Raw genomic sequence first — 27,164 nt, forward strand, 5'->3', positions numbered from 1 at the left:
GTTTCTGCCATTGGGATTATGATACTCGATTTCCGACAGGCTTTCCATGCCAGGCTTTCTGACATGGAAAGCCTGTAGGAAAGCGAGCTTGGGGGCCTCTGGAAGGGCCCCCTTCTCCCTGCACCCTCCAGTTGGGGGCAGAGGGGGCACCTATTGTGTACCCATGTTAATCTGTGGGAGTATGGGACCGCACCATGTGCAGTCGCATTGTGATTGCGGTGTCGGGACCACAGACCGGAGGTCGGTCAGAGCCAACTCCGACCGACAACGTAATTGAGCCCTTTATGACAATTAAGGAAATCTGGTAAACCAAAACCCCATTGCTCTTAGCCAATTTTAGATTTTCATAACTTAAATGAGGAGATTTGTTATTCCCCAAAAATTTAGAAATACATTTTTATATATTCTTATAAAACTTAAGAGGCAGTTGAACAAGTATCATAGAAATCAAAGAAAACATTTTTTGGAGCAATAACCATTTTGATACCATCAACTTTTCCCCACCAAGATATAACATGGACCATTTTTTTAATTTGTCCTTAATATGAGAAAGAATACAATCGATAATTATGCCATTAGAAAACAATATACCAAGATATTTAAGCTTGCCTTTCTGTAAAAATGAGTTCTGTTTGCAGGCATATCAGGTGTACAATGAGTCTTTAAAGAAACACATTCTGTTTTATTACTGTTTAGCGTATGGCCTGAAATATGAGATAAAGTGATAATTAAATGTAATAATGGAGGAATGGATGATTCTGGATTACCAATATATAGGAGTACATCACCAACAGAAGCTGATGTTTTATTAGTACCTTTATTTATAACGAGGCCCTCAATTTCCATACAATTTTTAACAGCAGTTAGTAAAGGTTCAATAGCAAGAAGAAAAAGCAAAAGGTGATAAGGTGAAACCTTGTCTAGTACCCCTAAAAACGAAACAACTATTAGAAATTTGACCAATAATGAAACGTTTGGCAGAGACTAACCATAATATGGAGCTGAAATCATAGGAAAAAATGAAGTGCCAAAATGAAATGCATACAAGGTATGGAAAAGATACTGCCAATGGATTTTATCAAATGCCTTTTCTGCATCTAATGCCAGGACACCAGCTAGTAGAGGTAGTGATGCTTCAGCTTCAATCACATGAAATAATAATCTTACGTTATTCACTGAATGCCTATTTTTCATAAAACCAGATTGGTAAATATGCACGATGGTAGAAAGCATTAAGGGCAGAGAAAGGCAGCAAGTCTAAAAAAACTGCACCACCCAGTACAGTCACTCATATGTCGCAGCTCGTGTATTGCCCACTTCAAGCGACCAAATGCCACACGGTCATAAATTAAATACAGTTTTAACGGAAAGATGAGAGGCAATAAAATCTTAACGGGAAAGTTTCAATGTTCACTAATATTCCATTCACTATATTTTTCATGCAAGCAGAAAAGTTCTTTATTTTCGTTATCTTCAATAACAAGTAGGCACAGCCAACGCTTCTCTTTATCAGGATTCGGGAGGACTATAATCAAAGCTTCAGTAAAGGACCCTGACGTTGATCCAGTACTCCTAAAGTAAGTAAGTAATTTGAGTAAATGAGGTGAAAGTTGAGGAGAAAATTCATTATAAATTTTAGCGGGGATACCATCTGGACCTGGAGATTTAAGTAATTTAAGAGATTTAATAGCTGAATGTATTTCATCTAGAGTGATTGGTGGTTCAAAGATGTGCCCCGACCCTATTTTCTCTATAATTAAATAATGTGTCATTTGATCTTGAAGATGATTTAAATGATGCATCTCGTTTGACTGGTCACAGGATTCCTTTTTTGCTCTGTCCAGATGACAACCTTTTGATATAAAAAACCCTGAGTGATCTCCAACATCTAGTTGATAATTTTGGGCTGGTGATCAATCATACAAAGCCCATGTTTATGGCCATCATCCCACATAAGTCTTTTAGGGGCGTAGTTAACATGGAAGGCAGCCCACAAGAGAGGGTCAGTGAGTTTACCTACTTGGGGATTAATCTTACCAAATCGATGTTATTGGTGTCTTAGCATGTAGTAGCTGTAATAAATGTATAATGGCCCTCTAGAGTTAGGCCGATATGTTCTGCTCTGAGGGTGTACAGAGCAAAGGGGTAGGCAAGTGCTTCGTATGGGGCAGAAGTATGGGGTAATACAAATCTGGTCACATTGGGGGTGGCTGAAAATACATTTTAAGAGCCATTACTAATCTCCTAAAAAATACCCCACTGATTCCACTTAGACGAGACCTAAGTCTTGAGCCCATCTGTCACTAAGCCCAAACTTAGACCACTTTTGTTTTGGCGTAGGCTCAAATATTGTTTAGCCCTAGACGATTATTACCACTCCCTCCAGAACTTAGTTGCCTTGGCTAGGACTGGTACTATTAAGTGCCTTTCCGATGTTAAAAATATGCTATATAAGATTTCTCTTGAAGACTTGTGGTCTGCTTGCTCTACTACACAACATCTTTTAAAGGCCACTCTTAAGAAAGTCTTCTGGGAGTACATGTGGGCTGAAGAAATTAGGCATTTTCCTAAAGGGTCTCTTGCAGATACATTTTTAGTTTTCAAGGTTGATATGGTCTTTGAACCCTTTTTTGATTATATAACCCCACCAGCTACTAGGGGTATATAGTTTAAATTCTGAGAAATTTAAGTCAGGTGCCACTGTGAGCACTTTATACCCAACATGCTAGCAGGCGAGGAATCAGTAGTACACAGGGGGCCCGATTCACAAAACTTAAGACAAAATCCTAAATTTACTACTGTTGGTATTCACAGAATGCTCTTACTACTTTTGGAATTCACAGAATTGATTTACGACTACTAACTTTACGTCCGCACTCGGGTCGGAGATTCCGACCCGGAGGTGGAGATTCCGGCCTGGAGGTGGGACTTCCGGCCCGAGGTGGGGATTCTGGGCCGGAGGTGGGGATTCCGGATGGTGGCGGAGATTTAGCCATGGCCAAAATCTCCACCTCCGGGCTGGAATCCCCACCTCCGGGCCAGAAGTCCCACCTCCGGGCCGGAATCTCCGACCCGAGTGCGGACGTAAAGTTAGTAGTTGTAAATCCATTCTGTGAATACCAAAAGCAGAAAGTGCATTCTGTGAATGCCAAAAGTAGTAAGTTTAGGATTTTATCTTAAGTTAGTTCTGTGAATCAGGCCCTTAGTTTGTTTCTGTCTATCATACGTGTGTCCCAGAAAATCCTGGATTATTCCAATATGCAGGCAATTTGGGTTCCATACAGCACCAGGATGTGCACCAGGACTGTGTACAGAGTCCAAACAGGAAATTGTCTGCGCAGTATCCAAATATTTGCATTGGAGTTGGTGCATTAGATCTAAAGCACTGGCCTGAATTTCCACCCCTAATAACTCTTGATGATTGAGAATTTTGCTCCTAAAATAATATTATGGAAAATGTTACCCGATTTTTATGCTGCTAGTCCTTTTATTATCTTATTATTTATATTGACTGTGTTTTTAAATGTTATTAAAAATTGGTATTGACCATATAGTTTGTATCCTCAGATGAGCGCCTTCATTTTTAGTTGAATGGATTAGTATGGTGTGTGATTTTACTTATGATTCGCTTATGTACTATTATGGCCCTCGGTTTCACACTAATTTTGAGATAGGGGCTCTTTTCATTTTCTATTTTTTTATTATGCTGAACCTCTAATATGTGATGTTATTTATTGTAAAGTTGTTTAATCTTTTTTATTTCAATTTAATCATGCATATTTAACTGCTTATCAGTGGCGTAGCTAGCTCTTTGGCCACCCGTGGCAGTCCCTGCATTTGCCGCCCCACAGGAGCCGCATTGAACGGGAAGTACTGTCGAGATTCCACTGTTTGCCGCCCTGTGACACCCGCATAGTAGAGTGCGAGGGATGCTGACGATTGACAACCCTGAAACGGCAGGTAAGAGTGGGAGGAGGCTATTGGAAAATACAGAATTAAGTATTATGATGATTGGTAAATCAAATGTATTTCTAACTGACGTGGAAATTTCAGGTAAACCACACTTCTCTAAAACATTATCTTTTTGCAACATATCATTAGGAGGAGGTTCATTATGTACAGTTGAATGGTAATTCATAAATTCACTAACTGTTTCTATATGGAATAAAGCGATTTGATCATTAGAATTATGAATGGCATTAATTTCATTTTTATCTTTCTCAATACGAAGATAATTGGCCAAAAATCTTCCAGATTTATTAGCACTAAAATAAAATTTTGCTTTGTTCATAGAACTTGTGTGCCCACCATATTGCTTAGTATGGAGTTCCATTCACAAAGTTTTCGTAATTGTATCATATATTTGATTTGATTAGATGTGAGAAAGAGACATTTGTGTTTAGCTATTTGCTTATCTAATTCTTTAGTTCTTGAGTTAAATGATTTACTATTGTGCAACATAATAGATATTGTCTGCATCTGACATGCCTTAAATGCATCCTTTAGAGTAATAACTGATGTCGAACCGTCAGGGTTAAAAGAAAAATAGTCATGTATTGCTGATAAAATTCATTGTTTGTTTCATTAAAGACAACATTGGTTGTGCCATTGACCTTGAGCTTGTTGAGAGGAGTTATGACATAAAATGCATGAAACAAGTGCATGATCAGAAATATCAATATTCAGGATAGTCAAATTAAACATTGAATGTATTAATTTTTGGGATATTCATAAATAATCAATTTGAGAATAGGATAAAAAAAAAGGGTAAATTGTTTCTCCGCTGGATGATGCAAACTCCAAGCATCTATCAATTTGATAGTTCTAAGAATAATTTAAGAGTGAAGTACGAGGGAGGAGCCAAGATGGCGACCGGGACGGACGTGTAGGCTCTAGGCTCCGCGAGCCGTCCGATCCTGCACCGAACTGCTGGCAATAATCCTGACTGGATCTGGTACAAAAGGAGGCACGCGAGCACGGAAGTCGCCGGTGCTCTTTTGAGATCCTTACCGACCGTTTCTACGGTGAATTAGTACCGTTCTCTGCCCTCCAACTTCGACCCGGGACCTGGAGCGGGTTGGCGCCATTGGACACGGCTGGGCGCCCTCGACCGGGCACGCAGACTCGGCACAGGCTGGGGCAGGAGAGCTGCTGATCGCGGAGGCTGCTTGCATCGCCCCCCTTTTGAGCGGTAAGACTCCTTGTTGGGATTCCCTGCTTCCGACAGAAGCTGGAAGCCGGAATGCAGCGTTTTTCTCCCGCATTGCTGCTCACTGACTGTACGGCCCATTTTCGGGTTCCTACACTACCGCTGCCTTTCCATGCCGCCGATCCGAAAATAAGCCTTCACTCTGTCCTGCCCTGGACCTGCGTGCCGCTAACCTGTTGGGGGCTCATACTTTTTCGGCTCCCGCTTGCACGGCCGCCCCCCCCTCTCTGCACCGCGAGCCTGTTGCTGGGGTGGCCCTGGCGCCCCCTCCCAAGTAGGAGGACGATGGCTGTCTCTCCGTCTGTGATGGGCAGCTTCTCCCTCATGCCTGCATCAGTTAACAACCCGGGGGAACATCCGCGCAGCGAAAGTCAGCCAGCAACGCTGAGGGGACTGACTTATGGCGACATCTTGGCTGCCCTGCTTGACTTGCGGGTGTCATGGCGGCGACAAGCCCGTGCGCTAGAACAAAAGACAGTGGGAGCTGCCTCGTGTCCTACAGGTCTGATCTCGACTGGCCCCCAGCTGCCGCTATCCACCCCTGCTCAGGAGACAGACTTGCATCGCGTGACTGTGGAGATGCGTCCGGACCCTGGATATGTGGCAGACTGTTGCAATATTGCCGAAGATACTGTTGCCGAGTCCCTTTCCGCTGTACTGCCTGATACTGTTGCTACTCCCTTAACAACAAGGCATTCCCCGGAGACTTCTTGGGCGATGGTCCCCCTCCCTGCCTCTGCCACCGTGACTCTTTCTCTGCGTTTGCGGAGTGTGACTCAATTGACGACGGCGGGGGGGTCGCCCCGCCACTTGGATATCGGCACTGTGGTTTCTTGGGGATGCTCACTTCCTCCTCCTCTTTGTCTTCCTTGTTGGGGGTGGCCATTTTGTTCCCTTGTCCAGTTTGAGGGGAGAGTACAGTGGTGGACACATCTGGAAGTATTTCGGCGCACTGGCCAAGGCTGAGGTTCCCTCGTACTTTGGCTTGCTGATTGTTTGGAACTGACCTGGCCTGGAACGTTTTTTTTTTTTGGCTTTGTTTAGTGCATTGGGGGAGACGTTTCTTTCATTGTAAAATGGTGGCTCCAGAATCCTATTGTTTATCACCGTAGCCAATATGTCGGCTCTGGGCGGAGTGGGGGTCGGGCGATGGGCTGTTTGGTTCTTATTAGTGTGCTGTCTCCACAATCGGTGCTATATCTGATGCAGGTACCATTGCAGTGCTCGTAAGTCCTGGTGGCCTGATGACTGCGGGCTCCTCCCCCACTTTCTTTGTTTCTTGGGAGCTTCAGATTAGTTTACATACTTTTCTTACTCCCTATACTCAAGAGTGAGATTTTCCTTTTTTTTTTCTCCTTTTCTACTTCTCTTTGTATTCTTTCTTCTTTCTCCTTTTTTCCCCTTTCTTTTTCTCCTTCTCAATTTTCTCTTCTCTTACTATATTTCGGGTTATGGGGAGACAAACACTCTGCTAGGGGGGGGGTAGGCCGTAGCCTCTGCATGTGTGTAGGGTGGGGGGGTAAATTTTAGTTCGTGTTTCTTTCTATGGTGCCTTCTTGTTATTATATAATTTCTTCTTTTCTAGGCCCGTGATAGGCATACTGGGGGATGGGTGGTAGCGCGGTGTTCGTTGGGATGTTGCGTCCTCTTTAGGGGTGTGCATAATTTGTGGCCATCCTCTGGCTGGAACTTGCATGTTGCGAACTGTACTGATTGGTAAGGGTTGTCGAGTCCCACCTACATGGACCTATTTTCTTTTTCTTATTTGTATAAGTGCGGAGTAGTATGACCTGATCTTAATGGTTGCGATGAAAACTTTTAAAATTAGCCTTCACTGATTCTGGGACATGGTAATATGGTAATTACAGTGTAACCTTTTTAATGCTTGCTTACAATGAGAGATATTACTGTGTCGCCGTAAAGTTGCATTGGTGCTTAACTGTTTTCGTGGCCGGCCGGCAGGTTGTAGGCCCGTATTTGTTCTGATTCGATGCTCAATAAAGGTTTTCAAAAACTTTAAAAAAAAAAAAAAGACTGAAGTACGTTTTTTGTAGGATGATATTTGGTTTGGGAAGTTCTATCCAGTAATGGATCACATAAGATCAAAGTCACCTCCAATAATAAGTGGAACATTATTCAGTTTTTGCACTTCTAATGTAAAAAGAGAACAAAAATTGGGGTCATCATTTGTGGGACCATACACATAAATTAGGTGCAAAACAGTGTTGTCAATTTAGATTTTGCTGTGAGAAAATGACCGTCAGAATCAGAACACTTGTGTATTGTTTTCAGATGTAATTTTTTTGCAAAAAGTATAGCAACTCAATTTTTCTTATTGAGCGCATGAGAAGAAACACATTTTTTGTTCATGTAGGCTAAAACAGCATTATCTATATGGGTCGCCTGAACTAAACATATATTAGCCTTATGTCTAGCTAAATAATCTAAAACCTTAGTACGTTTAACAGGGTGTCATCAACCTTTAACGTTAAAAGAAACAATTTTAATACTTTTAATATTAGACATCATGATAAAATATTGAAGATAAAAGAAAAGAAAGAACCAGGTAGACTGTAAGAATACAAAGTAGCTCTAACATTGTGAGAGAAGAGAAAAATGAAAGACACAGGCAAACATAAAAAAGACAACATGGAAACATAATCAGTACTCTTGAATTGGAGACACACCCATGACAATAATGAGCTGACCCTAAATGCCCTCATAAGAAACTCTACTAAATAGGTTAGGTATAAAGAAATCTAAAGCATTGTGCTCAATTATCACACTCATTTGTTTACAAGGAGAGCTGTAAATGTTGATCCAAGAAGAGACGAAGATCATCCAGAACCTGAAAGAACTTTGAAAAACCATCTTTCCAGATTCACATAGTAGATGGATCAAACAGTTCATATTTAAAACGTGAGCTTCTCAGTTTTGGCCGAAGATCGGCAAACTATTTGTGTATTTTAAGCGTCATCTTTTCATAGTCTTGAGGAATGAAAATGTTATACTCATTAACAATTAAAGAAAGCTTTCAGAATCAGCACTAAATGATGATTATGCAGAAATATTATGTGATGAGGTTTGTTCTGGCTTGGACTGCGATGGGAAGAAATTCTATGAGCCTTGTCAAGCTCAGATTTTCAGGAAATTTTAGACGTAAAAGACCGGGTAATAAGTTTTCCAAATGCACACTTTAGTCATTACCTTCCACATCTTCTGGCAGATTTAATATTTTCAAGTTGTACTGTTGATTACGAATTTCTAAGTCAAGTAATAATTTACACATTGGTGCTATTTTTGCTGCAAAGGGCATGAGACTGTATATTTTTGCTTTATTTTCCTGAATTTTTATTGCACTGTCAGATACTTTCATAGAAATGCTAGCCATGCCTTTGTATATATTTTTGATTTCTAATGCAAGAGTATCTGTGTTAGAGTGAACAGCTTGTACTCCGTCAAGTTATGTGGATAAAGAAGGTTCATTAGATTTCACTAATTTGTGCTTAACTGGTGGAGGATAAGTAGTTTGCTTACGTTGCAATGAATAACATGAATATTATTTTCTTCCATTGAAATAAATAAATGCTATTAATGCAAGGCGCAATAATACATAAAGAATTAGGCAAGCACGAATAAAAGACTTTGTGATATTGGGCAGTGCAGCAGCTAAAACCAGCTGTGGGAGGGCCCTAGGCCTCAGCTGCGCCCTTTCCTCAGAATGACTCCACCCTTCTGACAGGAAAACGCGGCAGTACCTGCAGGCAGACACCGGTAAAAGGGTCAATGGGGGAATCTCCTTTAAACCGAAGAAATGAGGTGCAGCAATTACACCTTTCAGAGGTGCTGGTCGTGGCAAGCTACCAGAGACTGGAACAAGCGGTAAGAATAGCCAAATAAAGTTAAAAATCAGCATTTAAAGGCAGTGGATCCTGTGAATCAGTGGGAGGTCGACAAATTAATTTGTGTGCTTGCGCAATTTGGTGAGGAGCTCTAATATTGCTTCAGTCAAGAGATTTGTTTCTGAGAGGAATGGCACTTCTATCATGTGTAATTGATGGTGACAGGGGTTATAAAGGAAGACTCCATGCAACATACAGTTTGTTGCCCTATGAGAATCACTCGTGCTATAACTGGTTCTTGCATCAATGTAAAAAAACTACCCATGGCAAGATTCCATTCTTCTGGTTGTAAATGTATAGGCATTTATATAGCACACTACTTACCCGGAGGGTCCCAAGGCGCTTCGACCGCTGCGAAACCCTTCCTGGCTTCCCTGAGAGATGGTCCCTTAATGGGTATCTCCAGGGTGAGACCAGGCATCCCCGGCGGTCTGGTGGGGCCGTTAGTGAAGATGAGGCAAGCTAATGCCCAGAGTTGCCGAGTGTGAACGCTGATCAGCGTGGGCACCGAGGCGAGAGAATTATCGAGTCCGCTGACCCTGGTCCAGAAACCTGCCGCGCCGGGAATCGAACCGTGTGTCCTCTGCTCTCGGGTCTGCCGCCTCTAACCAGTGAGCCACACTACTTCACTGTTGTACAGAACTATTATTATCCTCTGCTTAGTGACTGCGCTCAGTTACGTAGATTTATTGTTCTTTTCATTTCACTTATTGGTGACTACATGGGGGCTCTGTTAGTCCCCCCATTTCATCCTGTCAATATTTCTATTTCACTAGACTCAGTCAGATGAGCCATTTCAAGGGAGAAGTGTTGTGGCTACTTGCAACATAGCACTGACAAAACTACCTCAAGTGTCACAACGAAGACATATCTCTGACTATTTGACACATTAAAGGCTACAAAGTTTTATTTTACCATTCATGAAGTAATGTTTAATGTGAGAATATATTTATGACGTTACTCTATCCATCTAGGTAAAACATGGGTGTGCGCAGGTTTTGCCTGTGCCTTGATTTGGACGTGAAATCTCTTGACAAAGGGTACTTGCCACGCCCTGTGTGGATTTTTGGTAGAATGTATATTTCCTACTTTTTTTAGCAAACCTACATTTACTGTTAAGACAGTTTGTAATTAGTGGCCCTGTGGTTTCCTGCTGTCTTGGCTGGTTTGGAAAGATGCAAAGAAGGCTTGCTGGCACCGGGTGCTAGGATGGCACAAAACTGCCATCAGTTCTGCACCTTCAGCTCTGAATTGACAACTCTTCTTTAGTAGTGGTTTAAGGGCCCGTAAATGCTACTAAAGAAAGTCATGCACGGAAAATTTCACAAAGTTACGCTACATTTTAACAACGGAAAAGTTGTACGTAGTTTACAGGGTTATGCTGCCTCAACATTCCAAGAGTTTTGTGAGAAAAAATACCAATGTGCCATTCAGCAAATGTTAAGTTGTTCGAGCAACAGCGGGGAATAATAGTATCCAAGTGAGAAGCCTTCAGTGATTTAAAGTAAAATAGAAAAGAAAACATGCTGTCATAAAGTTGGAAACACTTGGTGGTGTTTGCTGTTCTCCGGATGAAGTATATCCCTGTCTTGCACAGGATCACTGAACAAGGAAATTAAATCACTTGGAGAAAAATTATTTTGCATGTGTTAGGTTTGTGCACTGTTGCTCCAGTTTCTTGGCATTATAATGAGGAGGCGGTCATTCTGAGAAAATGTTATTTGCTCCTTAGAGATGAGTCAATTTTCCATTTAGTGCCACCATGTGTTTTATTTCAGATGTGTTTTTCCTTTAACAACTCAGTAAACGTGAGGTTAATTACTAAAGTAAAATACATTCTAAGAAAAACTGTAGAGAAAAGATTGGGGAGCTGCAATCTTCATAATGATAAAGAGCCACACCTAGGCCTACAGGTGTTGCTGGTCCTCTAAACATGAAGTCACTCTTTGGTTTGGATTCAGTTGTCAGACATTGACACCTACCTGAGAAGTGATGGGAGACCAGAATGCCTTATGTAGGTTTGTCATTGGTAATACTGTGCTCACTGTAAAACTGGACATTAAGTCATCTGTACCCTGCACCCACTGACTCCTCTGTGAACAGACACTTGAATGATTAATATTCTGTTGCCTTACCGTAGCAGAAACCCTGTGTATCACTTTGTGCCATGCAGTGGCTCATGCACTTTGCTAAGGCCTTGTAAAGGGCTTCATCCATCACTCGCAGTGCTACAAAAACATAGGGACCTCCTTTACAGTATGGTGGTCAGCTCAGCAGGCCATTGAGTCGACAGATGCCTAGCCTTCACCCCTTCCCTGGAAAGGATCTCTAAGTCTTAAGTGCAACTACTCGTGTAGCACAAGCACATAACACTCAGAATAATTCTTATATTTTACACCTACTCCACGTCCTCTTCTCTCTAGTCCAATTTATTGTTTTCTTCCTTCCTCATATCTTCCTGTTTCTCACCATCCATTCCACCCTACATGTTCTTGTTATCGTTCAAAATATTACATGCTTACTGATGATTTTTCTTTTGTTAAAGGGTCCTCTTTGGACTATGTCTCAAGGTTTATTGTTCATTGACAGCCCTAAAGTAGATTATCCTTGTGTAAATGAAACAAGTTGCCAGTTAACTGTTACACGATTACTTTCAGTAGCTTTCATTGCTTACCCCTTTCCAATTCTAAACCCTACGTGGGAATCAAGAGGTAAAAATCACATCCTCTTGTTTATCATATTATCACATATAAGGTAACTGAATCTATACAAGCCATGACCAACGGGTCCGGTATAAGTGAAGAAAATGCTGTAGTGGGTCATATAAAGATATTTGACAGGTCGTGCTGCATCATAGGTGACCTCTCACATTGGAGTAGGGCAGTTCCACTCCAGCAGACTCAACCAAAAATAGGCTTGGGAGATCTTAGATATTATTCTTCAGGACAAATTCTTCAGTCTCGATACAAACTCAGAGATTAAAAGTATCTATGGGTATACCCAAAGGAACTTACTTTTTTTTTAGGTTAAACCCTTACATAGGTTAAGATTTTAAAAAAAGTGGTTAAAAGGTAGAACATTTCTTGGCATTCGGTCCCCCATTCTTCAATATCACCAGCCGCAGGCTTATGGGCACAAGTTTGGGCCCACCACATATTTGTTTACGAGTTAAGCACTGACTCGCCTCAATCCCTGTCATCCAACATTCCTGTACTGTATCTGTACGAGACTGTCAAGAAAAACATTTTTTTTTAATTAAGCACTGACTCAAAACAACATATGTGAAAAGTGGGACATTAGAAATTACTTTGAATCAAATTTGTTACCACTTCTATGGTTACCTCAACAAGCCCCATTCCTCAGGATGACTGATACAAAGTGGAATAGCCAGTGCAGATAAGAAAAGCTTTTATTATAACTGCTCCTCTCTCCACCAGTTCCGGACAATGCCTCACTCAACATTCTAAGGTAGACTCCAGAACACCTGGAGTGTACCAATAGGAATGCAGGAGAAGGGAGGAAGGAACACACCATTTCCATAAAACTGCTGAGCAATGTATTATTAATAAGTATAATTTGAGATAACAGGGGGTAACCAATAACAAGCTAAAGCAAATAATGAACCTTATAAAATAACAGGGTTGTAACACATCTTCCCCCCCTTAATACCAATGAATCAAATTCATTTGCACATAATAAAGCCCTTGTGCCAACCAGGAGTTTTGCGTGTTCTTTGGGGGAAAGGGGAAAGGTTGCTTGACTGTGACACTGTGGGGAGACTCTGATTTCCTGGTTGGTTGTGTTCCTGTTGTGACTTAACTAACCTATCCATACTCCACAATTGGTCATTGTCTAAAATGACAGTGTTGTTCCTTACAGCTGTTATGCGCATGGGTTTTGAGAATTTAGTTTCAGGATTGCTCTTTCTAGGATTTTTGATACAAACCCAGTCCCCCACCTCCCATTGTGGAACCTTGACTCCATGTTTGGAGTCATACTGGGATTTGTATTTGTTCTGGTGAATGAGAATTTTGTCTTTGAACTTTTGCATGTCATTAGTGATGTGGGACCCCCCTCCTAACCAGTTAGGGAAGAACTTGGTGCAAGGTTTCCTACCAGAAAAAGGGGAAATGCCCGTGATTTGATTTGATTAGGGGTGGTATGATAAGCCCACAATATATCTTGTAGTGCCTGTTCTGTGGGAATGCTGTTATTACTAGCTAATTGTATACACCATTTGACCATGCGGTTCATTCTTTCTACAGACTATTCGCCCTAGGGCAGTAGAGTGGTGATCTTACATGTGCTATATTCAGATTGCCGAGGAATTCTGTCATGGCATGAGAAGTGAATTGGACTCCATTGTCAGTGACGATGGATGCCGGAATGTATCTCTAAGGAATTGAATGACTGTCATGGTTGTTATTTGACTAACCAACCTAACAATTGTCCAATGAGAATGGTAGTCCACCATGACTAATGAGAAATGCTTAGTTATCTTTCTAAGGTTAAATGGACCCATTATGTCTAAAGCGACCTTTCCCCATGGTTTATCTGGTACAGGCACTGGGAAGATGGGAGATTTCCTAGATACTTTTGATTTGTCGCTGTTAGCACATGTCTGGCAATCCTTGACATTTGTCTCTACTAATGCATCCATGTTAGGGAACCAATAGCGTTCCCGTAGTCTAGCTTTGGTCAGGCTTCTGCCTAAGTGACCCTCGTGGACCAGATCAATAATTCTACTTCCAATGGCTTCTGGTGGGATTATTTTATTATTCCTGAATAAAATACCTTGGTCAATGTTCAGTTCATGGCGTACCTCCAAGAATTTCTTTACATCAGTAGTCATCTGGTCCTGAGTGTCAGGCCAACCCTGTACAGTGTATGAAATGAGTTGTGCCAATGTGTTGTCTGAGTCCATACTTCTTAGCCATTCCTGGGAAGAGATGGTGTTAAGATTCAGTTGGAAGATAGGGTATTCACCTACATCAAATTGTTCTTTTCTGTGGAGCGGACTCCTGGAAAGAAAATCTGCTGCTGAATTTTGCACGCCTGGCACATATTCAATGTGAACAGTCAACAGTCAACAGAACCCTTCCAACCTTAGTATCCACTTGGCTATGCGAGGGGTGTTGCAAGAATAGTTTTTTGGGTTAAACATAAAAACCAATGGTTTGTGATCTGTACGTACACAGAATTACACAGAATTGAATGCCCCAAAGGAAAAACGTAAACATTTTCACCCCCCCAAAAACAAGCCAATGCCTCTCTTTCCACCACCGAATAGGTCATCTCAGCTTTAGTTAGAGAACGTGAGGCAAAGACAACGATCCTTTCCTTGCCATCAATCACCTGTGAGAGGGTAGCCCACAAACCTTTTCCACTTGCATCTGTGGTAAGAATTGTTTTTCGGTTATGCTCAAAATTACACAAGCAAGGGGCTGAAAGTATACCCTCTTTTACTTTTGCAAAGGATATCTGGTGTTCTTTTGACCACTGAAACTGAATGTTCTTTTTGGTGAGTTTCCTAAGATTGGCAGTCAATTCAGCAAAACGATTGATGTATTTAGACATGTATTCTGCAAATCCCAAGAAGGACTTGAGTTCTTCCTTATTGGTAGGTGCTGGGGCCTCTTTCACTGCCTCAATTAGACAATGTTTGGGTTTAAAACCTTCTCTGGAAATGCAATGGCCTAGATACTCCACTGATTCTACCCCAAGTTGACATTTCTCTCTTTTAAGTGTGAGCCCTGCATTTCTGAATTTAGAAAGGACTTGCCTTAAGATGTTGTCATGTTCCTCGATGTTGGCACCATATATCAGGACGTCATCCTGGAAGCATAGCATTTTAGGCACTCTCTCCAGGATGCGCTGCATGATTTTCTGAAATACAGCTGCAGCCGAGGCTAACCCGAACGGCATGTGACAGAACATGAAGGTTCCTAAGGGTGTATTGAACGCAGTGAACCTTCTTGAGTCTGGATGTAGCTCCACCTGGTGGTACGCCATGGAGAGATCCAGGACACTGAAATGCGTAGCCTTCCCCATCGTGCTCAGCATCTCATGGATGTGGGGTAAAGGATGTCTTTATACTAAAATGCTGTTGTTTAGGTCCTGTAGATCAATGCACATCCTGATGTCTTGGCTATGGCTCTTCTTAGCGATAACAATGGGGGCCACCCATTCTGAACAATCAACTGGCTGTATGATATTTAAGTTTTCCAGCCTAGTTAATTATTTCCTTAATGGTTCCCACATAAGGTGGGAATGGGGAAAGTTCTCTGAGAAAACTTCTGGAAACTCATTGCTGATATGCTCAGAGATGTTTGCAACATTAGTGAACAAGACTTGTTCCGGATTGTTGGGGTCTAATTTAATTCCTACCTCCTTTTGATGGTGCCACCCCAGCAAGTTGGATCCATTTTCCACCATATACACTTTACCAACCGTGGAACGGTCCTTAAAAGAAATGATAGACTTGAACATTCCCTTCAAGGGTATGGGGTCCCTATTGTAACCACTGGGGGCTATGTCTGCCTTACAGAGTTTACTTTGTTCCTGGCCCAATATGGATTTAAAATCTGAGAAATTTACCAAGGTGAATGGGGAACAAGAGTCTGCAAACATTTTGACATTTTTCCCATCAATGTAGACCTCGCATTCCGGATACCTTTGTTGATCATTAGCCCCCACCTCATTGATTTGTAGGATTATCTTTTTGACTTGGGTTTTATCATCACTGGGTTTGTTGCTTCCAAATTTCCTCGGAAAGCATCCATAAACCCTTGATAGGTAACCTTTCTTGTTAAACTTCCTGCACCAAGCTGATCTTGCTTGACAATTAGGATCATTGGCAAATGGTTGTTGCTTCCACAGCAATAAATGTATTTGACCTGGTGTTGTGAGTCACCAGGACTCCAGTACGACCTACTTCAAAACAATTATTTGACGTTAGTACATTCTTTTTATTTAAACAAACAATGTTAGAGCAATCGTTTTGTATGCTTTGATATTTTACATTCCTAAAAACAATATATTCGTATCATTACTTTCACAGAAATGCAAACAAATTCAATGGTTCATACAACATAAATCATAATGATTAATCTACACCCAATGCATTTCGGGGCAGGTGCCCCTTCGTCAGGGGTCTGTGCATAGAAAAAGAAAAGAAAGAAAGAAATCTCATTACTCTTGATGCAAGAATGAATCTGAAGACTATGATACGAATTCAAATGTTCAAGTAGCTCCTTACCACGAGTATGAAGGAATTGTATATTCCAATAAGAACGTCATGAATTTGTGTTGTCTAGATGAAGGAAAACGATATAGGTTTTTTTAAATATACATATCTATTTATTACAATAGACATCGTATGGGCCAAGATATTATGAAACTGTTACCTGAGTAGTTAACTCTGAAAAAATCTGTGGAAGAAACGAAAACGCGGGGAATATATATGAAAAAAACATACAAAAAGAACATTAAAACTTTTCAAACATGCTCAATGAATGAGCTCACCTGCGCTGTAGTCCAATATTTTCAAGAGCCTAGACAAAAAATAATAATAACCACTGTCAAGGATGCTGAGTCAAGATTGCGTGTGATCATGACTATTTCAATGATTTACACGGCGAAGGATTTACCTGCGAGCCCTGGTTGTTTTGTTTCGGTCTCGCCAGAATCTCAAAAATCAGTAATCCTGCCAATAAAAACAACAGTCTTTTAAACCCTGGCCAGCACATAGCTGTTTCAAAAATGACCGTAGCCGTCAGACCGCTATCTATCCTTACCGAAAAATAGCCGATCAGTCACCCGTAGTGGCGTTCTTCCCGAGTCTCGTTACAAACCATTAGTCCCTTCTCTAAGTTAAATAAGTCGACTCCCACATGGAAACAAACGAAGGACTTACTTCGTATACCGTTCTTTCAACTAACATAACGATCCTTCTTCACTCATTTGAGTCTCAATTAAAGTAAATATAAGTTTCAAAAAAACGTGTATTCTTGCAATATATGTTATATTTTACAAGTATGCAAAAAGTGCACTGTTCGTCGTCCGTAAACTACTTCTCGAAAAAAAGTAGCCGCCATATTTGAATGGTGAACATTACTTAATGCCGACTCTAGAGAACATATATTGAGTAAAAGAACAAAGAAAGAAAAAAAGAAAGAAGTGTAAAGGAGATTTTGGAAAATCATTTACAAAATATCAATCCCAGGTCATGACAGTTCCTGCCTATTTACATTCTCCAATTCAAGGTGTCACCAATAAACAACAAGCTGCCTGTTGTGTTTCAACAGTCTAACACTCTTAGGTATGTATGTATACTTATGTGTGGGTATCATTGTGTGTCAGGCAACCCGAGGGCTCTAGATGTGTATACCTCATAGAAAGCATATGAGTTCCAGTTTATCAATCAATCCATTCGGAATGAGGGTTTGTAATTTGCGAATCCAAAAAGTCTCCCTCTGGAGAAGTACTTTTGCATTGTCCACACCCAACCTTTGCGGAACCAGTTCAATTATTTGAAATCTTAGTTGGGCAATAGAATGCCCCGCTTCAATCCAGTGCTTAGCCAGAGGTGAAGTCAGATTTTTGTTTCGGATACGGCTTTTATGTTCCGAGAGTTTCAGTTTCAGTTTTCTGTCCGTTTTGCCGACATATAGTAATCCACATGGGCACTTGATTGAATATACCACATGTTCAGAGTTACAATTGGTGGTGTGTCTCAACAGTATTTTTTCACCTGTGCGAGGATGTAGAAGGGTATCTCCCAGTATAGCATTGTTACAATTTTTGCAGTTATAACATCTCGTGGTGCCTTTAAATACTGATGTTTGGGTGTTGATATCACTCATTGGTTTGTTGAGTAGTTCCTTTAGGTTTTGTGATCTTTTATATGCAAACAAAGGTCTATCGCAAAATAATGATCCAAAATCTTTCTCTGCTGCTACGATCTCCCATCGTTTAAGAATTATTCTTTGGATATCCCTTGATGCAGATGAATATTTTGAGACAAAAACCATCCTTTTGTTGACCATCTTAGGTTTTTTTTGTAAAAGATCTGTCCTTGGAGTTGCTTTTATCTTATCCAGATGTGCCTCTAACAACTTATTGGGGTAACCCCTATCCAAATATCTTTGTTTTTGTTGGTTCAGGCTCTTTTCGCATTCAACCTCATTTGAAGAAATTCTTTTGATCCTCCTAAACTGAGAAGCTGGGAGATTGTTGATAAGGTTTGCCGGATGGAAGCTTCCATACAGTAGTGCTGTGTTCTTATCAGTCTCTTTCTTAAACAGTTTAGTTTGAATCGATCCATTTTTTAGTTCAACTAGAACATCCAAATAAGGTAATGCAGTATTGCTTATACTGTGCGTGAATTGTATCCTGGGATTGGCCAAATTTAAACTCTTGATGTTTCGAAGAAGCTCTGCAGAGGAACGTTTCCATATTATAAATATGTCGTCGATGTAACGCTTGTAATAAACAATTCCTTCCTGCCACGTGGAGTCCTCAAGTATGTAATCCAGCTCAAATTTCGCCATGAAAATGTTGGCATAAATACATGCCCCCGGAAATCCCATCGCCGTGCCTGTTAGTTGAGTGTAAAATTCACCTTGCCAAAGAAAGTAGCTGTTTTGAAGGCAAAACTCCAAAAGCTGTAGTATGAGATATTTGAGCTCGTCCGGTTTGTCTGTTCTTAACAAAGCCCACTCCATAGCTTCCAATCCCTGCTTATGGGGGATTGATGTATGAAGGGAAGCAACATCAATAGTACAAAGTGTCAAATCTGCATTGTCATCAATTATGATTGTTGAGAGACTCCTTAAGAAATCTGATGTATCCTCTAGATAAGTGACCCAATCTCGAATGAATGGCTGCATATGTGCATCAATGAAAATGCCAAGATTCTCAAAAATTGAAGAACACCCAGAAACAATGGGCCTGAAAGGTGGGTCGTTCAAATTTTTATGTACTTTCGGTAGAAAGTAAATTTTGGGTCTTCTGGGATATAACTGCCTCAAGTACCGTTTTGTTGTATTGTCAATCCAATTTAGTTCCTCAGCCTTATCCAAAATGTTGTCCAAATTTTGAGATATACTTGCTGTCGGGTCATTTTCAAGTTTAGCATATGTTTCCTCATTCTGCACATGCTCATCTCCCTTCTGTTTATAGAACATGAAATCCATGAGAACAAGTCCACCACCCTTATCTGCTCTCTGAAACATCAAGTCCTTGTTCTTCGCTAGCCTTTGTAGAGCACTGTATTCAGCTCGTGTAAGGTTCTTAGCTTTCCTCTTGAATTGAATTCTGTTCATGTCAGCCTTTACTAAAATTTCAAACGTATCCAAGGTTTTGTGGGATATCGGTGCCGTGAAGTTGCTTTTTGGTTTAAATTGTCTGTCCACATCTTCCGTGTCTTCAACTGGGTTCAAAATTGTGAAGAAATGTTTCAGCCTCAGGATTCTCATGAACTTAAAGAATGCTACCTCCACTTCCAATGCGTTAGTATGATATGTGCTCACGAAAGATGTACCTTTATTCAAAAGTTTCTTTTCAAAGTTTGACAAGGAGTAGCTGGAGATATTGATTACAAGGTCTTGGTCTGACTTCGCAACCCCGTCTTTTTCAATTGTTCTTTGTCCTTCTCCCTTTCCCTTTCCTTTTCCTTGTCCTCTTCTCGTCTTTTGTCTCCAGTTTGAGTTGTTGGAACCTCCGGTGGTTTGCTCGGTGGTAAATCCTTCTCTAAAAAAGAAACCGATGATGGTCCAGCTGCTGTATCTACTTGATCAGAAGGTTGTGATGTTGATTTCTGTGGTTGTGTGGCAATCAAGGGCTGCCTTACAGTACTCAGTTCACTATCAGAAACTACACTCTCGTCCGAGGAAGCTGGTTGTTGTTTTTTGCTATTGAATCTCCTCTTGGCGTAGACCTCCGCCCACGTGTAGGCCTCGTTTAACTTATAATCAATAGTGTCACGTTTGAATTTGCGCAACTTAGTTTCTTCTAGCTCCTTCCCGTATTTATCCAATCGTGTGTTGATATCTTCTAAGGTCCTAGCCCATACATCTTCCTCAATCCTCTCTGATAGTTCTCGTTTTACATTAAATATTTCCTCCTCCAAGTCATGTATAGTCTTCGCGAGTTCCTCAATTAGCAGTAAGATCAAATCCAGGGAACATTTATTCAAGATTTCGAACCACTTTTCCATGAATTTTGGATTGTTGTTTAACCTATATAGCATCGGTCTTATAGCTAGTCTCAGGCCTCTGGGAATACGCTTCACACGATGATACTGTATAAGCGTCGTGGCATGTAGTCGCTGATTTAACTCACGCCTAGTAAGGTATTCGAGTTGTTTTAATTGTTGAGTCACGGACCCTCCTTGTGCATCAAAAGTTTTTGATTCCTTGATGAGTTTATAAATTTGATTTGCCTCTTCTGCTGTGTATACCTTTGTATTGGCTCTGTTATCTGTGATAGCCGCAATAGAATCGAACGACATCTTCAAAGTGGTGCTAGCGCCCTACGGTTGCAGTGTGATATGAAATGAATATGGAAGGGTGTTGCACTCAGTTCACATAAGTCAAAATGTTAATCCGGTATGTGTGCTGTACTGGACTAGTGCCTGCAAACTACGTGAAATAAATGTATTTGGCCTGGTATGGTGAGTCACCAGGACTCCAGTACGCACTACTTCAAAACAATTATTTGACGTTAGTACATTCTTTTTATTTAAACAAACAATGTTAGAGCAATCGTTTTGTACGCTTTGATATTTTACATTCCTAAAAACAATATATTCGTATCATTACTTTCACAGAAATGCAAACAAATTCAATGGTTCATACAACATAAATCATAATGATTAATCTACACCCAATGCATTTCGGGGCAGGTGCCCCTTCGTCTCCTGTTTGATTACGCAAATTGTCCTTTTTAGGTTTAGGTGATTAATTTTTGATCTTGCAGACTTCGGGCTCGTTATCTATGTTAGATATTTCTGCTACTCTATCCTTAGAATCAGGGGAGTTTATCTCTTTAATGCAAATATCTGTGTGTTCTATGGATTTTGCTATTTTAACTGCTTCTTGGAGATCTGGTTGTTTTTGTAACAACTTCTTTTGAATCTCTTTGTTATTAGTACAGCGTACTAATTGGTCTCTAATCAATGAATCATTTAAATCTTGGAAATCACATAACTTGCTGAGACCCCTAAGATTTGCAACGTACGTAGATACACTTTCTTGTTTGCCTTTTGAAGAACAGTGAATTTATGTCTTTCGAATACTACATTCACCTTGTCCCCAAAGTGAATACGTAATTTTATTAAAGTGGTATTGTACGCATCCTCATCATCTACTTCTATCTCTGGTTCAGGAAGTGACTCAAACACCTTCCTTCCAGTAGGGCCTAAATTGTGCAACAGAATATGCTGTTTTCTGAAAGCACTGAACTTTTCCCCACCAATGGCTACCAGATAGGACTCAAACACTTTCTCCCAGTCTTCCCATAGGACGCTGGGTTCCCCAAACACGTTCAAAAATGAGGCTGGTAGTGACATGCTTGCATCTGCCATTCTGTCAGGTACCACAACAATAAAGGTGAGCTGAGAAAGGAATGTATTGGGGACCTAATAAAAAATATCAGAAAATCACAGGATGACACTTGCATGAAGTAGGAGATTACATGATGGTTACAAATGGTATTTGCTAGGAACACCACTTAAGATATGCCTGGATTCAAGAAACATCAATACAATTTCATTACACGCAGGTATCAGCAAAATGTAAAGGTGTGTGTGTCACCGTGAATGCAATTGACACACTAAGCTGTACAATGTTCCTGGAAGCGGCTTTAAAACAACAATACTTATGATGTACCTGGATTGATGAGCCAACAATACTAAGTTATAATACACACAGGTATAAGCGAAATGTAAAGGTGTGTGTGTCACCGTGGATGCAATGACACACTATGCTGTACAATGTTCCTGGAAGAGTTTTAAATACAACTGGTGTGCGTGTCACCGTATCATGAAGTGTATGTATTGACACGCTGAGGAGAATGGAACAACCGTTAAGGAGCTCTGGTGTGTGTGTCACCGCAGAAACAGCGCTGCCTTGTGAAGACACGCTATGGAGTGCGTATCTCCGAGACATGACGATCGTCGAAGAGAGAGGTGTGAGCAGAAGACCCAGCTGAGGCACACAGGTGGCAGAGGCTCCGCAGTGGCGCACTGGGTATGATGACGCAGTCAGCTGACAGACTCTGAGGCAGCTGACTGCGAACGCTGGGCGTTTCAGCTCCGAAACCAACACCAATACTGGCCCAGGGGTTACTGAGGCAAGAAGAGAATGCGGAGCTGGGCCGGTGGAGTGAGGCTGGTGCGTTCAGGGCGTTCAACCGCAGAGCTCCGGAAGAACCTAGGCAGAAGGCGGACCTCCGGCTGAACGGACGGATACAGTCGACGGGGCTGAGGAGGCTGTCATGAGGACGCCCATTGTCGGACTAGGAAAGCCTGAGGCAAACGGAAATGTAGTGACTTTTCACCCCAGGACCAGAAGGTTCTTGTGAAAAGTCAGAGGCCCCGCAGCGGGACAGCTGTGAGGAGGTAAGGAGTTTGGTGAAGGGCGCCACGCCTGCGGGCAGTCTACCCAGCCTCACCAGGACACGGAAAGCGCCCGGACCAGCAAAGCACAGCGTGTTTGCGACCTCGCCTAGGGAATGCTGATGAGCGGGTGTCGAGAGCTCAGGGAGGAGGCTGCCCCTGCGAGAAGTGTCATGGTGGACCACTGGGAGGTAGTGACGTGGGTGTTGTGATACAGCGATGAGTGTTGTCTCTGCGATGCCTGCCGAGAACTGCAGAAACAGAAGACTCTGCTTAGTAATATTCCGACAGGACCACCGCCACACACGCTGGGCAAGAAAGGACAAGGTGAAGAAAGACACCCTTCTTCAGGCATAGACGAACACCAGGAACTACAACCTTTGAACAGAGTCACTGGGCCAAACAAAAAGAAGCAGTCAACAACAACGACAACAAGACCTCACCAGTGTGGTTTGAAAGGCGAGGCGGTCCTGGATATGAAGAGTTGCTTTTGAAGAGTTGTTTTGATGAAGGAACGGCTGGTGGAGTGTAAGCAGAAGGGGAGGAGCAGGTAACATCTGTTCCCTTTCACAGATCGTCGCCAGTGATACAAAGTGGAATAGCCAGTGCAGGTAAGAAAAGCTTTTATTATAACTGCTCCTCTCTCCACCAGTTCCGGACAATGCCTCTCTCAACATTCTAAGGTAGACTCCAGAACACCGGGAGTGTACCAATAGGAACGCAGGAGAAGAGAGGAAGGAACATACCATTTCCATAAAAGTGCTGAGCAATGTATTATTAATAAGTACAATTTGAGATTACAGGGGGTAACCAATAACAAGCTAAAGCAAATAATGAACCTTATAAAATAACAGGGTTGTAACAATGACCCATTTTTTCTTCTTCTTGGGACACTGCAACAAACTCTTTGGAAGATGTGAGGATTACGCAGGTCATGCACACCACTATTTATCATTAATTGTGTCAGGTGACTCGATAAAGCTTCAGCTAAGTTTTAACATCGAGGTGAGACTCGTGATTGTGAAAACAATTTCACTCCAAAATTTCTATTTGTAGATTTACTTCACAGACTTTGATCAAGTTTAGGATGTTATGTGCACTTGCTTTTATGTGAGTGAATGCCCCTTTCTATCCACTCATATTGTTCTTTTTTCCCTTGCTAATTAGTTTAAAATTGGTCTTTTCCAATTCTAAAATTCCTAATTCAGATGATACCTTTAGGTTTGTGTTATAATTCAAATTGGCACAGGATTCCTAGTGAGGGAAGCGAGAATTCCCACTGGAGGTCAATTCTACATATTGCCTGATATTGCAGAGTAATAGTCAAGAAACATTGTGTTTCAAAATATGCAAATTAAGTAAAGGAAAGAACGTTTTAGCAGCTTGTCTAATGGTGAATGTTGACAAGAAAAATACATTTCAAAATGTAAAAAGTACTGAAAGATCAGTGTTTTGTTATCGCTATCATCCATCATTATTCTGCTAAATAGTACGGTGAATAAGCATCACTGTTTCATTTCACAATTATAATGTAACAATTGACACCACACTTGATTTAAAATTACATGCAATTTATGACTTCTTTAAGTATCTGTTTTTAAAACGCACAACTTTTTTTTCCGATATGAGATCAGTTTTCACTTGCAAGAGAAAGTTTCAAAAGTACCTTGATTCATACATACATAGGGCCTGATTCAGCACCGTCTGCTGCAGGACCGTCAAAGCTGTGGTGCTGCTGCCTGCCAGATTAGGCGTTTACTGTTGGTCCGGTGGGCAGTGCTGTGGTGGTCCAAGGTGGGGGTTTGTCAGGCTCATTGAAGAGCCAGACATGCAGTCTGCCATTCCTGGAGCGCCAACTTCTCCTTCCTGCACGGTGTGGCATACATGCCACACCGTCCAGAAACTTGTAACCCTAGGCTCAGGAGTGGTAGGGCCTCTCCACCACCCTTTTCATGGTGGTCTCACTGCCATAAAAAGGGCGGTGGACAGGCAACTCCTCATACATTTGTCAGTGCTGTGGTGGCACAGACAGCAAATGAGTGCTCCTGACCACTGCGCAACCGCCACAGGATCCTTGAACCTCAGCGGTTGCAGCGGTTCTGTGGCGGTCTGACTCCCACACTGATATTACTGTGGGTGGGCCAGCAGTGTGGCAGTGGTTGGACTGCCACCAGCAAACTCATAATTAGGCCCTCAGTCTAAACTTACACCAAACGTCTAAGTTTGTGACTTCGGGAATTCACAAAGGGTATTTATGAGTAATATCTTTATGTCTGCACTCAGGGCAGATCTCCACCTTGAGTGCAGACATAAAGATAGTACTCGTAAATGCCATTTGTGAATTCCCAAAGTCGTAAACGTAGACGTTTTTTCTAAGTTAAGACTAAATGTCTAAGTTTACTTTTGTGAATCAGGGTCTTAGTGATTACTACAGATGCAAAGGCAATTAAAGCATGTGTAAAACAAAACAAATCACTTCATTGAACAGGTAAAAAGAGCATGAACATATCTTGTAACATCTAATCAATATTTATTGCTTTGTTCATTAACTCAAATTGATATAGTCTTCGCACCCAACATAATGTGTGAATACTTTTGTGCATGTTTTTAATGTACAGTCTAAAAATAAAAAAAATCACAGGATCTCTACTGTAATCAGGCAAGAAGTCGACATACCCTGCTTGGTTAAAGATGGGATCATATGTTTACATTTTAAATCCAGGAAATAAGACATAGTTATCCTCCAACTCTGAACCACACTAACGCTTCCTCCTGGACCATATCATATTTAAGGACAGACACATATCACTTAAAAAGCAACTACAAATGATGCCCTGACATACTTTGCCAAGAAAATAACTGTCTCACGGAAAAATCAGCAGACTGAAAATGCTGAGATGCAGAAAAGACAAAAACAGCAGCCAGCTGTCTCCATCATGCACCTAGGATCTGGAACAACATCCACATATATATCAGAACTATTTAAATCCTGCTACAATTTAGAAAGAAGCAGGAAGACACATCTGGTTAAGGAGCTTTACCCTCCCGGCATAGTAGTACTTACCTATTACTTGTCTCTTTTTTTTTTTTTTAAGTTTTATTGTTTTATTGCAAGGAAATACTGCAAAGCATATTAATAAACAAGAAAAAACACAGTATCTTCAAAAAAGAAGACCAAATTATATAATAAATTTTTAGCAGAGTACAAAATGGAAGAGCAAATATACACAACATAAAATTAGATCCACTCGGCAATTGGTGCCCAAATGTTTTCTCCCATGATTCTTTTTCTAACCCCCTTAAGCTTGTAGATAGCCGATTCCATATTAAACATAAATAGTAATTTTTCCCGCCACATGAAAAACGTGGGGGGATCCTGACTAATCCATTCTTTGGTAATACAGGATCTGACTGCGGCCATGCATAGAAAAAGAAAATAAGAAATTGGTCTAGGCCGAGTAACAGTGTGATCTATACCAAGTAATACTAATTCATTAGTTAACTTTATATTACATTTCAAAATAATAGACAAAAAAGTTTCAGTTTGTTGAAACAGCAATGATAATTTAGGACAAAGAAAGAACATATGCAATTCATCGGCTGCGTACAAAACCTATTACTTGTCTCAATGTAAATGATCTGACTCATACCTCTGAGCTCTCTCCCTTAGTTCATTGCTCTTTGCTTTCATCATAGTATGCTCTATACATGTAAACTCAATTCAATTCAAATCAATTCAATGTATTTAATATGTTTTGGAACTCCGAAGAGTTCCAAATAAAAACATATGTCTAATTTATCAATTTACTCATCACTTAAAAGGGTAAACTTCTAATTTTATATAAAGGACAGGTAAACTCAATTTGCTAATGAAACACGCCCATACCTTAAAGTGTCATCAACTAATCAAATCCTTAAATTCAGATCCTGCTTTGCTGTCATACAAACGTGGAGGTCCAGAATCCTTGTGAAACTGAACAAAACAAGTTTGCGGTCATTCAAATTAATAGTTAAATCCTCTGGCCCATTATCTAGGAGCATCTTAAAATATGAAAATAAATGGATCTATTTTTTTCTGTTGAATTCCTGTGGTTTCTCTTTTGCCATTCTCTACCTTTCAACAGTGATAGCAAGAAAGAGCACAAATAGTATGGTTCCAGCTTACATCGCTTTGCTTCAAAATGAAGCTCTTCCTCACTCCCAAGAGCATTTAGACTATTGTTAAGGCTTTTGTCTCATCACAACTTGATAAAGGCAATCCTCTGCTCATTGCTCTCCCACAGTACTCCTTATTAGTAACTAAAGCTGCTGTTCATACAGCTAATTCCCAACTGATGTGAGAAAGGCACATCTTCCTTCCTTGACAAAACTGTTCAAGCTCCCACTTTTACAATCCTTTTTGGTCAGGTGTGTGATTTCGAACTGTCTGAGCATG

This window comes from Lissotriton vulgaris, chromosome 4_1 (assembly GCF_964263255.1).
Source record: "Lissotriton vulgaris chromosome 4_1, aLisVul1.2, whole genome shotgun sequence".
In the NCBI taxonomy this organism is placed as follows: Eukaryota; Metazoa; Chordata; class Amphibia; order Caudata; family Salamandridae; genus Lissotriton; species Lissotriton vulgaris.